Raw genomic sequence first — 16,277 nt, 5'->3', positions numbered from 1 at the left:
GGCGACTCAGCTGGCAGCCGGCTTGGATTTGAATAAGTACCAAGCCGCATATGATAAGAAGAACAAGAAGGTGACTCCCCCCTCGTACGAAATTGCTAGCTTGGTTCCTCGTCAGCCTAAGAATCCTTTTGACCTTGACATGGATCTATCCCTCTTCCTTGATGATGAAGATGAGTTCGTCGCCCTATCCAAGTGTAACTGGAAACTGGGTGACTTACAAATTGAAGTTGGAGAGAGCTCAAGGCAAGGTGACTCGAAGGCGGCTTAAGTCTTCCCAAGGTGTAACTTGTACCTTAAAAAGACAACCTGATCCTTTCTACGTTGTGGGATGACGCTCGACTTGGCCATGTGAGCCATGTAATAGCTTGTTAGATTTTGTGGAGAAACAATTGGTCATCAGTGCCTTTTGATTTGACCTTCCAGAACCATTTATTCCTTGAGTCTATGTGTGAGCTGCCTTTTAATTTTGAGAAACAAGGAAGTGTCACAATTTGGCATAAAAAGCCTTCATCTTACGTGTCAAGAAAACATAAGCTGACTCACTGAGTTTAAGACAAAGAATAGACCAGCCCCCCGGGTTATGGCAAAAAATAAACCAGCCCCCTGGGTTATGGCAAATAGTAGTTAAAAACAATGAGGCGGGGCGAGTTATAAATAGAGGCCGACTGAAATATATTATGAAACCTTGTGGTCGTGCCATCAAGAAATAAAATTTCGTCGGCTCAATGAGCTACGACAGGAGAAGACGAGTTTGCAAAACTCTAGTGTTACCCTTGGAAGACTTTTGCAAAAAGCCTTGTTGTTTTACACCGGCTGATCGCGCGCGAGTCAAGCTTCCGTGAAGCAGGTTCAACGAACCAATGGTTTCTCTATTCTCCATGTGTGATTCCGACCTGTACCTTTATGTTTTAACCAAGGCAAGTTCAGGGTCCAAATGACGGATTGACTCACCCTGAGTACATAGGTCCATGTGGCAACTTGTTCAACACATAGTCGAGTATAACCATTTGTAATGCGGTAATTTTTCGCTAGCCAAGAGGGTATTCAGGCTGAACTCAGTGAGTGGAAGCCCCCAAGTGACCTATTATTTAGGAAAAGCCGGGATAGGATCACAGAAGCGTATACACTCTTACTACGAAACGACTTGGGGACTAGTAGCCCCCAAGTAAGCCGGCTTAGTTCTCAAAACCATATAAGGCGCCCATGTTTGAGCCGTGCAACGTGGCAACATTGGTCCTCTTTGGCTTTATCAAGGCCCAGTTTTTAAGTAAGCGCAACATGGCGACTTACGCTCTTTGACCTTGATAGCGTCCATGTTTGGACGACTTATAGAACAATAAAGACTCATGCTTTCAAAAGCTGAAACGGCAAAGGACCCCGAAATTCATGGGTGCCGGCTTTATTGCTTTCATAAATAATAATTACATATTTCTGAAAACTGGTAAAAAAGTTGCCCATGGCTCTAAGTGTAGTAAGGCCGCAGGTGGGCAATGTTCCAGGGGCGAGTTGTCTAAACCTCTGTAGTTGGCCGATCTGGGCAAAGATCCACCAAGTAATATGAGCAGTTTCGAACATTCTTGCTGATGACAAACGATCCTTCCCACGGAGGTTATAGTTTGTGCATACCAGTGTGATCTTGAATCAAACGGAGCACCAAGTCACCTTCTTGGAAATTCCGGCCCTTGACCCGGCGGTTGTGGTAGCGTTGCAAGTCTTGTTGGTAGATCGCCGATCGTGACTCGGCCAAGTCACGTTCCTCCTCCAAAGCTTCTAACGAGTCTTGCCGTGCCATCTCGTTGTCCTGTTCCACATAGGTGGCGACTGGCGGTGAATCGTGTCTGATGTCACTTGGTAACACCGCTTCTGCCCCGTAGACCAAGAAGAAAGGAGTAAACCCGTGGAGCGATTTGGAGTTGTCCTGATGCTCCATAATACTGAAGGCAACTCTCCACCCAACACCCTGGAGTACGTTCCAAAGGTACCATGAGCCGAGGTTTAATCCCCCGCAATATTTCCTAATTCGCCCTTTCGCCTGCCCATTAGACTGGGGATGTAAAACCGCGGAAACGTCAAGCCGGATATGCTCCTGATGACCCACAAGTATAGGGGATCTATCGTAGACCTTTTGATACGTAAGAGTGTCGAACCCAACGAGGAGCAGAAGGATCTGACAAGTGGTTTTCAGCAAGGTAATCTCTGCAAGCACTGAAATTATCGGTAACAAGTAGTTGTTTGACAAGAAGATTCATAGCAAGTAGCAAGTAACAATAGTAACAACGATGCAACAAAGTGGCCCAATCCCTTTTGTAGCAAGGGACAAGCCTGGACAAACTCTTATAGGAGGTAAAGTGCTCCCGAGGACACACGGGAATTTCTATCAAGCTAGTTTTCATCGTGTTCATATGATCTGCGTTCGGTACTTTGATAGTTTGATATGTGGGTGGATCGGCGCTTGGATACTGCCCTTACTTGGACAAGCATCCCACTTATGATTAACCCCTCTCGCTAGCATCCGCAACTACGAAAGAAGAATTAAGACAAAGTCTAACCATAACATTAAACTAGTAGATCCAAATCCGCCCCTTACGAAGCAACGCATAAACTAGGGTTTAAGCTTCTGTCACTCTAGCAACCCATCATCTACTTACTACTTCCCAATGCCTTCCTCTATGCCCAAATAATGGTGAACTGTTATGTAGTCGACGTTCACATAACACCACTAGAGGGAAAACAACATACAACACATCAAAATATCGAACGAATACCAAATTCACATGACTACTTATAGCATGACTTATCCCATGTCCTCAGGAACAAAAGTGACTACTCACAAAGCATAATCATATTCATGACCAGAGAGGTAATGAGTAGCATCAAAGATCTGAACATATAATCTTACACCAAGTAATCCAACTAGCATCAACTACAAAGAGTAATTAACACCACTAGTAACCTTACAAGTACCAATCGGAGTAGCGAGACGGAGATTGGTTACAAGAGATGAACTAGGGTTTGGAGATGAGATGGTGCTGATGAAGATGTTGATGGTGATGAGTCCCGTCTAATGAGAGGAGTGTTGGTGATGACGATGGCGACGATTTCCCCCTCGGGGAGGGAAGTTTCCCCAGCAGGACGACCCTGTCGGAGCTCTAGATTGGTTCTGCTCAAGTTCCGCCTCGTGGCGGCGGCGATTCCTCCTGAAAGCCTCCCCTTGATTTTTTCTGGAACGAAACACTTCTTGTAGCAAAAGAGGGGGGCAAAAGGCCACCACGGAGCCCACAAGCCCTTGTGGCCTCCTGCTGGCTCCCCTCTGGTACTTCTTCAGCCTAGTATTTTCTATAAATTCCAAAATAAATCCTCGTTGATTTTCACGGCTTTTGGAGTTGCGCAGAATAGGTATCTCAAACTTGCTCCTTTTTCAGGCCAGAATTCCAACTGCCGGCATTCTCCCTCTTCATGTAAACCTTGCAAAATAAGAGAGAAAAGGCATAAGTATTGTACCGCGAAGTGTAATAACAGCCCAAAAAGTGATAAATATCAACATAAAAGCATGATGCAAAATGTACGTATCAACTCCCCCAAGCTTAGACCTCGCTTGTCCTCAAGCGAAAGCCAAGATCAATAAATATGCCAACATGTTTAGAGAGAGAGGTGTCGACAAAACAAGATATCAACATGCAGGCATCATGATCCTAGTGAGAACAACAATACCATCATATGAACTCTTATGCTAAAGTGACAATTCCTTCACAAAGTAAAGTAAGTGTCAAGAACATTACTAAGAATTAACAACAAATAGCATTTAGTCATTGAAGCAATTGCAATTTATTATGACATCAGAAAGAGTCAAGTAAGAGCTTATAAAGCAAATCCACATACTCAATCATCCTTTTGTCTTCTACAATTGCTACAACTCACGTGGTACTCATGAGGTTAAAGTTTCAGCTGAAGCTGAACATAGAGAAAGATAGGGGCTTATAGTTTCGCCTCCCAACAATTTACCTCAAGGGTAATGTCAACAATAATAATTCATGAACACTAACTTCCAAGTTGACATATGAATATAGATCTTTCCCTAGCATACAACGTTAGCCAAGATAAAGGCGAAATAAGGAATTGGTGTAGATCACCATGACTCTTTCAAGGGAAAAAAGTAAAGGTACAAGATAGGCCCTTCGCAGAGGGAAGCAGAGGTTGTTATGTGCTTTTGATGTTTGGATGTGTGACCTCTTAGTGTCGAGGAACGTCACTTTATATAACATTGTTCGGAACCAAGCAAACATAATTCATTATGTTGTCTTCGTTGTCCAACATCTACTTCTAAGCATGTAATAGTTTAGTGATTGTTCACAATCATAGATGGTGTCAAATATGATATATTTATATGTGAACCTCTCCTTCTTTATCACTTCCTATTAATTGCAACAATGACCAAGGTCTACGTTTTGTCCACCTTCAACAAGTTTCAATCAACATTCTTTTTATATGTGAAGCCATCACTTCCCATAAGATCATTACATGATCTTTCATGCTTTTGTTCTTTTATCATTCTTTTGATCATGGCATGAGGCAAGGCCCTTAACTAAGACACTCTTTATTATATGGCTCACGAGCTCGAATACATCGGGGGTGACACAAAGCAAAACTCAAGAGTAAAACACTAAGAACTTTATTCTACAAGAGAAAGAGAAAACTGAAAAAGGAACAAACTAAAACAAAGGTAAAGGCAAAAGATGTGATGGTGATACGATACCGGGGCAACTCCCCCAAGCTTGGCACAAGCCAAGGGGATTGCCCATACCCGTGCTTAGTTGTCTTCCTTTGGAGGCGACGATGGTGGAGTTGTTGCAACGTGGGTTTGATCCTCCGTCTTCCAAGGCATAGGTGCTCCATCATGAAAAGATGACCGAGTCGCCGGAATCCTCAAATTTGCAGCCAACCGTATTGATTAAAATCTATACTCATACTCGCAGTTTTGGTTCTGCAGGTCATAGATCTAGGCTTGGAGGTGATCAACTCTGTCAGAGAGCCTAGAGAGGTGCTTCCCGATGTCATTGGCATCCATCTTGTGCTTGTTGGTGAACTCCGTGATCATCATGTGGTTGGCGTTGAGTCCACGCTCCACCATCCCTTGGCACTTGAAGACTTGTTGCTCCATTGCTTCGAGCCTCGCCTCCACGCTTCCGGTCTTCTTGGGCCCCTCAACATCACGGATGTGCAGCATCCCCTCACGCATCTCGATAGATTGAGGGTGTTGCAGCAGTCCCGCAAGGTAGGGATTGATGACCTTCTCGAAGATCTTGTCCTTCGGAGTTTTGGGGACGCCATAGCAATCTAGATCTGCAGCAAAAACAGGCTCGAAAGGAAAACAGAGGAATTTTGCGTGATACGAGGGTCAGACCTTTAGGGAGAATATATAATGATTTTTTTCTCACCAGAAGGAGTACTCCGCAAGAAAACGGAGTCCGGGAGGCACACGAGGTGGTCACAAGCCCCCCAGGCGCGGCCAGGGGGTGGCCCGCGCCTGGCAGGCTTGTGGCCTCCTCGTGCGCCTTCCGGACCGCTTTAAATTTTTCTATTTTTTCCAAAATTCCAAAACGGAGAAAAATTCCTACTGGAAAAGTTTTGGAGTCGGTTTACTTACCAAATCACATACCTCTTTGTTTTCGGAGTCTGAAGCAGGCTCATAAATATCCCTTATGTACTCCTCCGGAGTTATGGTATTGATAATATTGCTTTCAACATTTATGGGAGTACCTGAGATATAGTGCTTGATTCTTTGCCCATTTACCACTCTCGGAAAATTACCTTCCGTGTTGTTGATCTTGATGGTATCGGAATGATATACTTCCTCAACAATGTAAGGACCTTCCCATTTAGAGAGAAGCTTGTCTGCATAAAATATTAAACGAGAATTATATATCAAGACATAATCACCTACATTGAACTCACGCTTTTGTATCCTTTTATCTTGCCACCTCTTAAACTTTTCTTTGAACAACTTGTCATTTTCATATGCCTGAGCTCTCCATTCATCAAGTGAGCTAATATCAAATAACCTCTTCTCACCAGCAAGTTTGAAATTAAAGTTGAGCTCTTTGATTGCCCAATAAGCCTTATGGTCTAGCTCAAGAGGTAAATGACATGCTTTCCCGTAAACCATTTTGTATGGACACATGCCCATGGGATTCTTATAGGCAGTTCTATAAGCCCAGAGTGTATCATCGAGCTTCTTAGACCAATTATTTCTAAACCTATTGACAGTCTTTTGCAGAATTAGCTTAATCTCTCTATTACTTAGCCATACTTGACCACTGGACTCAGGATAATAGGGAGATGCAATTATATGATTGACATCGTACTTAGCAAGCATTTTGCGGAAAGCACCATGAATGAAATGTGAACCACCATTAGTAATTAGATATCTAGGGACTCCAAATCTAGGGAAAATAACTTCTTTAAGCATCCTAATAGAGGTGTTGTGATCAGCACTACTAGTTGGGATAGCTTCTACCCCCTTATTGACGTAATCAACAGGAACTAGGATATGAGTACACCTGTTGGATTTTGCAAAAGGTCCCATATAATCAAAGCCCCAAACATCAAATGGTTCAATGACAAGTGAATAATTCATAGGCATTTCCTGACATTTACAGATATTACCTATTCTTTGACATTCGTCACAAGACAAGACAAACTTACGGGCATCCTTGAAGAGAGTGGGCCAATAGAAACCTGATTGCAATACCTTGTGTGCAGTTCTATCTCCCGCATGGTGTCCTCCGTAGGCCTCGGAGTGACACTTTTGTAGGATCTGTCCCTGTTCATGTTCAGGTACACAATGTCTAATAACACCATCTACTCCTTCCTTATAAAGGTGAGGATCATCCAAAAAGTAATGTCTCAAATCAAAGAAGAATTTCTTCTTTTGCTGGTATGTGAAACTAGGTGCTATATATTTGGCAACGATATAGTTTGCATAATCAGCATACCACGGTGTACTACGTGAAGCATTGATGACATTCAATTGCTCATGAGGAAAGCTATCATCAATAGGTTGTCGGTCATCAAGAACATTCTCCAACCTAGACAAGTTATCTGCTACTGGGTTCTCAGCACCCTTCCTATCGACAACATGCAAATGAAATTCTTGTAGCAAGAGAACCCATATGATAAGTCTAGGTTTAGCGTCTTTCTTTTCCATGAGGTACTTAATAGCAGCGTGATCAGTGTGAATAGTGACTTTGGAATCAACAATGTAAGATCTGAACTTTTCACATGCAAACATGATTGCTAAAAATTCCTTTTCAGTAGTAGCATAGTTTCTTTGGGCACTGTCTAGAGTTTTACTAGCATAGTGAATAACATTCAACTTCTTATCAACTCTTTGTCCTAGAACATCACCAACAGCATAATCACTAGCATCACACATAATTTCAAAAGGTAAGTTCCAACCAGGTGGTTGAACAATAGGTGCAGTTATCAAGGCCTTTTTAAGTCTTTCGAAGGCTTCCTCACAATCATCGTCATAAACAAAAGGAATATCATTTTGCAAGAGATTGGTAAGAGGCCTAGAAATCTTAGAGAATTCCTTAATGAACCTTCTATAGAAACCAGCATGACCAAGGAAACTTCTTATACCTTTGATATCTGTGGGGCATGGCATTTTCTCGATCGCATTAACCTTAGCCTTATCGACTTCAATACCCCTTTCAGAAATTTTATGTCCTAAGACGATGCCTTCATTAACCATAAAGTGGCACTTCTCCCAATTCAAGACAAGGTTGGTGTCTTTACATCTCTGCAAGACTCGATCAAGGTTGCTGAGGCAATCATCAAAAGAAGACCCGTAAACGGAGAAGTCATCCATGAAAACCTCAACACTCTTTTCACAAAAGTCAGAGAATATAGCCATCATACATCTTTGAAAGGTGGCACGTGAATTACATAAGCCAAAAAGGCATACGTCTGTAAGCAAAGGTACCGGAAGGGCAGGTGAAAGTGGTTTTCTCCTGATCAGATTGTGCAACTAGTATTTGGGAGAAACCAGAATAACCATCTAGAAAGCAGAAGTGTCTGTGTTTAGACAGCCTTTCTAGCATTTGGTCGAGAAAAGGCAAAGGGTAATGATCTTTCCTAGTGGCTTTATTCAATTTCCTAAAATCAATCACCATCCTATAGCCAGTAATATTCCTCTATGGGATCAATTCATCCTTATCATTAGGGACAACGGTAATACCTCCCTTCTTAGGGACGCAATGCACCGGACTCACCCAATCACTATGAGCAACATGATAGATAATACCTGCTTCCAGGAGCTTTAGTATTTCTTTTCTTACCACCTCTTTCATCTTAGGATTTAATCTCCGTTGATGATCAGCAACTGGTTTAGAATCAGGATCGGTTTTAATCTTGTGCTCGCATAGAGTGGGACAAATGCCCTTAAGATCATCAAGAGTATATCCAATAGAAGCACGGTGCTCCCTCGGAGTTTTTAGTAACTGCTTTTCTTCATGCTCTCAGAGACTAGCACTAATTATAATAGGATATATCTCTTTTTCATCAACATAAGCATACTTAAGAGTATCAGGCAACTGTTTAAGCTCGAACACAGGATCACCCTTTGGTGGGGGTAGATTTCCAAGCAGTTCAACAGGCAAGTTATTCTTTTGGATAGGATATTGTTCAAAGATAACTTTTTCTATCTCATACATTTCATCCATATGCATATCATTTTCATGCTCAAGCAAGTATTGCTCTAAGGGATCGGTAGGAAGCACGACAATAGATGCTAGGGCAATAGTTTCATCCTTACTAGGTAATTCTTTTTCATGAGGTTGTCCACCAAACATGGAGAAATTGAACTCATGTGACACACCTCCAAAGCTATCTTGTGTGGTAGCAAGAACGAGGAAATCAACAGGATACTTCGTTTTACCACACAAGACTTCAACATCTCTAACAATTCCCACAAGGCAGATAGTATCTCTATTGGCAAGCTAGATAGTGACATCAATAGGTTCCATCTCAATAGGTGCAATCTTGTCTTTAACTTCATCATATAAGGATCGAGGTATTCCACTAACACTATCGCCCACATCACATAAACCATGATAACAATGATCTCCTATCTTAACAGAAACAACATACGTGCCAACAACAAGCCTATGTTTGTCTCTAGCATGAGGTTTAGCAATTCTAGCAGCATCTTCACAGAAGTGAATATCATGGCCATCAACATTGTCGGACAGGAGGTCTTTGATAATAGCAATGCTAGGTTCAACTCTAATTTACTCAGGGGGTGTAGGTTTTCTAATGTAGTCCCTACGTATCACAGTTGAAGCTTTAGAATGATCCTTTATCCTAACAGGGAAAGGTGGTTTCCCAATGTGAGCACTAGGAACAATAGGATCATTGTAGGCAATGACTTTCTCTTCAACTGGATTGGGTTTGACTACATTGACTTCTAAGGGAGGATGATATTTAAACCACTTCTCTTTAGGGAGATCAATATGAGCAACAAAAGATTCACACAATGAAGCTACTATCTCAGAGTCAAGTCCATATTTAGCGCTAAAATCACAAAAAGTATTTGTTTCAACAAAGGATTTAACGCAATCAAACTTGAAATTCATACCTGACTCCTTACTTTCATCAAGCTCCCAATCTTCAGAGTTGCGTTTAAATTTTTTTCCAATAAATTCCATTTGAAGTCAATATCTCTCTTCATAAATGAACCGGTACAAGAAGTGTCAAGCATGCCGCGATCATCATGAGAAAGACGACCATAGAAGTTCTTAATGATAATTTCTCTCGAGAGCTCATGGTTGGGGCATGAATATAACATAGATTTAAGCCTCCCCCAAGCTTGAGCGATGCTTTCTCTGTCAAGAGGCCAAAAATTATAAATATAATTCCGAACACGATGTACTAGATGCATAGGATAAAACTTTTGATGAAATTCCAATTTCAACCGGTTGTAGTTCCATGATCCAGTATCATCACATAGCCTATACCATGTCAACGCCTTATCCCTCAAAGATAAGGGAAAGACCTTCTTCTTGACCTCATCCTCGGGCAAACCTGCAAGCTTAAATAAACCACAAACTTCATCTACATAGATTAGATGCAAGTCGGGATGTGATGTTCCATCTCCTGTAAAAGGATTAGCCAGCAGTTTCTCAAGCATATCCGAAGGAAATTCATAGCAAATATTTTCAGTAGGTGCAGCAAGTTGAGGAGAAATTCCTTGTGCTTCCGTTCGAGGTGAAGATACCCCGAACAAGCTCCTCAAAGGATTAGTTTCCATAGTGACAAGTGACAATAAATTTCAGCACACTATATAAATGTTTCCTTACCAATTTCCACTTACCAAAGGCGCTTCACTCCCCGGCAACGGCGCTAGGAAAGAGTCTTGATGACCCACAAGTATAGGGGATCTATCGTGGTCCTTTCGGTAAGTAAGAGTGTCGAACCCAACGAGGAACAGAAGGATCTGACAAGTGGTTTTCAGCAAGGTAATCTGTGCAAGCAGTGAAATTATCGGTAACAAGTAGTTGTGTGACAAGAAGATTCGTAGCAAGTAGCCAGTAACAACGGTGCAGCAAAGTGTCCCAATCCCTTTTGTAGCAAGGGACAAGCCTGGACAAACTCCTATAGGAGGTAAAGCGCTCCCGAGGACACACGGGAATTTCTGTCAAGCTAGTTTTCATCATGTTCATATGATTCGCGTTCGGTACTTTGATAGTTTGGTATGTGGGTGGACCGGCGCTTGGGTACTGCCCTTACTTGGACAAGCCTCCCAATTATGATTAACCCCTCTCGCAAGCATCTGCAACTAAGCAACAAGAATTAAGACAAAGTCTAACCATAGCATTAAACTAGTGGATCCAAATCAACCCCTTACGAAGCAACGCATAAACTAGGGTTTAAGCTTCTGTCACTCTAGCAACCCATCATCTACTTACTACTTCCCAATGACTTCCTCTAGGCCCAAATAATGGTGAAGTGTTATGTAGTCAACGTTCACATAACACCACTAGAGGAAAAACAACATACAACACATCAAAATATCGAACGAATACCAAATTCACATGACTACTTATAGCATGACTTATCCCATGTCCTCGGGAACAAAAGTGACTACTCACAAAGCATAATCATATTCATGACCAGAGAGGTAATGAGTAGCATCAAAGATCTGAACATATAATCTTCCACCAACTAATCAAACTAGCATCAACTACAAAGAGTAATTAATAATACTAGCAACCTTACAAGTACCAATCGGAGTAGCGAGACGGAGATTGGTTACAAGAGATGAACTAGGGTTTGGAGATGAGATGGTGCTGATGAAGATGTTGATGGTGATGAGTCCCCTCCGATGAGAGGAGTGTTGGTGATGACGATGGCGACAATTTCCCCCTCCGGGAGGGAAGTTTCCCCGGCAGGACGACCCTCCCGGAGCTCAAGATTGGTTCTGCTCAAGTTCCACCTCGTGGCTGCGGCGATTCCTCCCGAAAGCCTCCTCTTGATATTTTCTGGAACGAAACCCTTCTTGTAGCAGAAGAGGGGCCCAGAGGGTCAGCTGGGAGCCCACATGCCCCCCTGGCCGCACCTAATAGGCTTGTGGCCTCCTGTTGGCTCCCCTCTGGTACTTCTTCGGTCCAGTATTTTTTTATAGATTCCAAAATAAATCCTTGTTGATTTTCACGGCTTTTGGAGTTGCGCAAAATTGGTATCTCAAATTTGCTCCTTTTTCAGGCCAGAATTCCAGCTACCGGCATTCTCCCTCTTCATATAAACCTTGCAAAATAAGAGAGAAAATGCATAAGTATTGTACCGTGAAGTGTAATAACAGCCCATAAAGAGATAAATATCAACATGAAAGCATGATGCAAAATGGATGTATCAATCATACATCCTTCTTCGGGAGAGATGCACCTTTGAAATACCCCTGAGTTGGTTCGTTTGTGCAACTCGCCATTGTGTATGACCATGGATTTACACCGACGGGCGATTTGGCGAGCTAATAATTCATCGGCAGATAACTCGCCTCTCGTGAGATATGCCATATAAGGAGCCGCCCAGTACGGAGTAGCATGAAGAGCCGCCACAAGTTGAGACTTGGGGTCCGGCACTGCTATGTCTTCCTGTGAAGGCAGTCTTACCGAGGGGTTATGCAATACATCCAAAAAGACATTGGGAGGAAGTGGCTTACGTTGTGAACCGAGACGGGAAAGAGCGTCTGCTGCTTCATTAAGTCGCCGGTTGATGTGATCCACTTGATAGCCATGGAAGTGACCCGCCACATTTGACACAGCTCACCTGTAAGCCGCCATCAAAGGGTCTCGTGAATCCCAGGTGCGAGAAACCTGTTGTGCCACCAAATCTGAGACGCCCAGACATCTGACTCGCGTGACGTTCATCTCTTTGGCGAGTCACAAACCATGGAGCAAGGCTTCATATTCTGCTGCATTATTTGTACATGGGAACATGAGCCGAAGGACATAGCAAAACTTGTCACCTTGAGGCGAAGTTATCATCACGCCAGGCCCCGAGCCTTCCAATTGCCTGGATCCATCGAAATAGATGGTCCAATAAGTATGATCGGGCCTCTCCTATGGGATTTGCAACTCGGTCCAATCATTGATGAAATCCACGAGTGCTTGAGACTTGACGGCCGTCCGAGGCGTATACCGCACATGATGGGGCCCTAACTCGATGGCCCACTTAGCAATCCGTCCAGTTGCCTTTCGATTCTGTATGATGTCGTCGAGGGGGCGGAACTGACGACCATGATCGTATGTTCCTGGAAGTAGTGCTTCAGCTTTCGACTTGGCATAAACACCCCAAAAACCAGCTTCTGCCAATGCGGGTAACGTTGCTTGGAGAGGGTTAGGACCTCGCTGATAAAATACACCGATCGTTGGACCGGATACTCCTTTCCTTCTTCCTTCCGCTCGACGACCACTGCCACGCTGACTGCCTTGGAATTGGCTGCGACGTACAATAGCATAGGTTCCTTGTCCGTCGGAGCAGCCAACACTGGCGTGTTAACTAATTGCCGCTTCAAGGCTTCAAAAGCTTCGTTGGCTTCGTCCGTCCATACGAAACGATCAGTTTTCTTGAGCAACTCATAGAGAGGGATGGCCTTCTCCCCGAGGCGACTTATAAAGTGACTCAGAGCTGCAATTCGACCCGCCATACGCTCGACCTGGTTAATGTTTGCCGGTTTCCCCAATGAAGTAATTGCCTCAATTTTGTCCGGGTTAGCTTCAATGCCACGTTCCGACACCAAAAAACCCAGTAACTTCCCTGCAGGAACACCAAACACGCACTTGGTGGGGTTAAGCCTCATCTGGTAAACGCGGAGGTTGTCAAAGCTTTCCTTGAGATCCTCCAAGAGCGACTCCTTTCGTCGAGATCTGACCACGATGTCATCCACATAAGCATGAACATGACGACCGATCTGGTTGTGCAAGCAATTTTGGATGCAACGCTGATAAGTCGCCCCCGCACTCTTGAGCCCAAATGGCATAGACACGTAACAAAAGGCCCCAAATGGGGTTATGACGAATGTTTTCTCCTGATCCGCCACCGCCATCTTAATCTGATGGTATCCCGAATAAGCGTCCAAGAAACACAAACGCTCACAACCCGCCGTCGAGTCAATGATTTGATCAATGCGGGGAAGGGCGAAGGGATCCTTCGGACAGGCTCTGTTGAGGTCAGTGTAGTCGATGCACATGCGAAAAGTGCCGTTCTTTTTTAGCACCAGGACCGGGTTAGCCAGCCATTCAGGATGGAAAACCTCGATGATAAACCCGACGGCCAGAAGCCGGGCGACTTCCTCTCCGATCGCCTTACGACGCTCTTCATTAAACCTGCGAAGGTACTGTCGAAGTGGCTTAACTTTGGGGTCAGTGTGCAGATGGTGCTCAGCAAATTCTCTCGGTACACCTGGCATATGAGAAGGTTTCCATGCAAAGATGTCCCAATTCTCACGGATGAATTCTATGAGCGCGCTTTCCTATTTGGAGTCCAGTCCCGCCCCAATAGTAAACTGCTTGGTGTAGACGCCAGGTGTGAAGTCTATGACCTTTGTATCGTCCATCGGCTTAAACTTGAGGGGCAGCTCAGAATCGATGGTTGTCCTCCTGAGCGGTGTCATGTCTGCCGGGTCAACATTAGCTTGGTGAAACATGAGCTCTTCAGCCGCGCAATCTGACTCGGCGTAAGCTGCGTCTCCTTCTTCACATTCTTGAGCTATTTTCCTATCTCCGCTGATGGTAATAGGTCCCTTAGGGCCGAGCATCTTGAGTTTCAGATAAACATAGCATGGGTGAGCCATGAATCTGGCATACGCCGGCCGTCCAAACAACGCATGGTAGGGGCTCTTGATTTTGACCACCTCGAATAGGAGAGACTCGCTCCTGTAATTGGACTCTATGCCAAAGGCCTTGTTAAGTTTAATCCGCCCAATTGGATACATCGTCTTCCCGGGGACGATGCCGTGGAAGACCGTGGACGATGGCATCAAGTCTTTATCCAAGAGATTCATCCGTCGGAAGGTATCAAAGTATAAAATGTTGATTCTGCTGCCTCCATCCATGAGGACCTTCGAAAGGGTGTACCCTCCGACTTGGGGAGCCTTGACCGAAGCCAAGTCGCCAGGGTTGTCTACTCGGGGTGGGTGGTCTTCCCTGCTCCAGGTTATGGGCTGGTCAGACCAGTGAAGGTATCGAGGGAGCGTCGGCTCGGCTATGCTGAAGGTTATATGCTTCACCTTATGATCCCGCTTGCAGGTGCTGGTGGTAAACACGTGATACTGCGTGTTGTTCAGTTGCTTAGGGTTATTCTAAAACCCACCACGATCTTCCTGTCGCTGGGGATCTCCTTGCGGGGGGTGGTTGCTGAAACACTCCCGGCGGGTTGTATTGTTGATTGTGAACTTGGTATTGCCCAGCGTTGGGCTGCGATCCGCCCTGTGGTCCTGGGTTAGGAAAACCGCCGACCGGGATCTCGTGTGACCCGGATGCGCCGGGTTGTTCCTGTCGCTGGCCCTAGTCACCGCCCTGACCTCTTCTGAGCGCCTCGACCCAGAATCCCTGCACCACGTAGCAATCCTCCCAAGAGTGAGTCGCCGGTCCCTCCACCGTGGCATGCTGCGGACAAGGGCCTTTGATCATCTCGTGATAATTGCGCGGTTTCTTCCCGCTGAAGCCCCGCTTCTTCTGGCGTGGGTTTCCGTTGCCGGTATTAGTATTAGCGACAAAATCCACAGGACCTTCATGTTGTCTCATTTTTCCGTGTCCACCATCGTGGTGGTTGCCCCGGCCCTGAACCTGAGAATGGCCCTTGTGTAACTCGCCCTTCCTGGCGGTACTAAATTTGACGTCATCTTCCGCAGGATCCTTGGTGTCGTCCGACTCAGCATACCTAGTGAGGGTATCCATTAATTCGCCTGTGCCGTGTACTTTCCGCTTAAGTCGCCCTAGCTTTAGTACCATAGGTTTGTAAAGGCAGTTCTTCTCTAGGATCAACACTGCGTGAGCCGCCGAGATGCCTTCTGATGAATGAATAACTTCTGCGACTCGCCGAGTCCAATGATGGGCCGACTCATCCAGCCGCTGAACGCAATGTTGTAGGTCGTCGATGGTCATCGGGCGTTTGCAAGTCCCTCTGAAATTCTTGATAAAGCGCTCTTTTAGCTCTGCCCAGGTGTTGATGGAGTTAGGCGGTAAGTTTTTCAACCACGCACGCGCCGTCCCTTCGACCATCATAGTGAAATACTTGGCGCAAACCGCCTCATTTACATCGAGAATGTCCATAGCGAGTTCGTAACTCTCGATCCATGACCCTAGTTCGAGATCCGGCGAGTAATTAGGGACCTTCCGGGGCCCTTTGAAGTCCTTTGGCATCCACTCATTGCGCAGAACCGGTGCAAGACATGATACTCTGATGTGCTTGCCTCCGGCGTCCAGGGGTGCGGGAGGTGTCGAGGTGTAAGCCGGATAGACCTGACCCGCCCCGGCTGCTGTTTCTATCTGATGCGCAGCTCATGCCGCATCCACGATATCTTGGGCTCTTGTGTCGGGCATCCCAAGCGGATTATTTTAAGGGAATCGTCGTGGCCTGCTGGTTACCGCGGGTAAGTCCTCGTGGCGACTTCTGGTGTGGCTCGCGTGACGCGTGGAGTGCAGCCGATCGAGGCTATGAGAATACTGCGTGTGCTGGACCACGACCGTCTTTAGCATCTCGATGGCATTTCTGGC

The sequence above is a fragment of the Hordeum vulgare genome, chromosome 5H (assembly GCF_904849725.1).
Source record: "Hordeum vulgare subsp. vulgare chromosome 5H, MorexV3_pseudomolecules_assembly, whole genome shotgun sequence".
Lineage (NCBI taxonomy): Eukaryota > Viridiplantae > Streptophyta > Magnoliopsida > Poales > Poaceae > Hordeum > Hordeum vulgare.
This window is presented reverse-complemented; position numbering follows the sequence as displayed.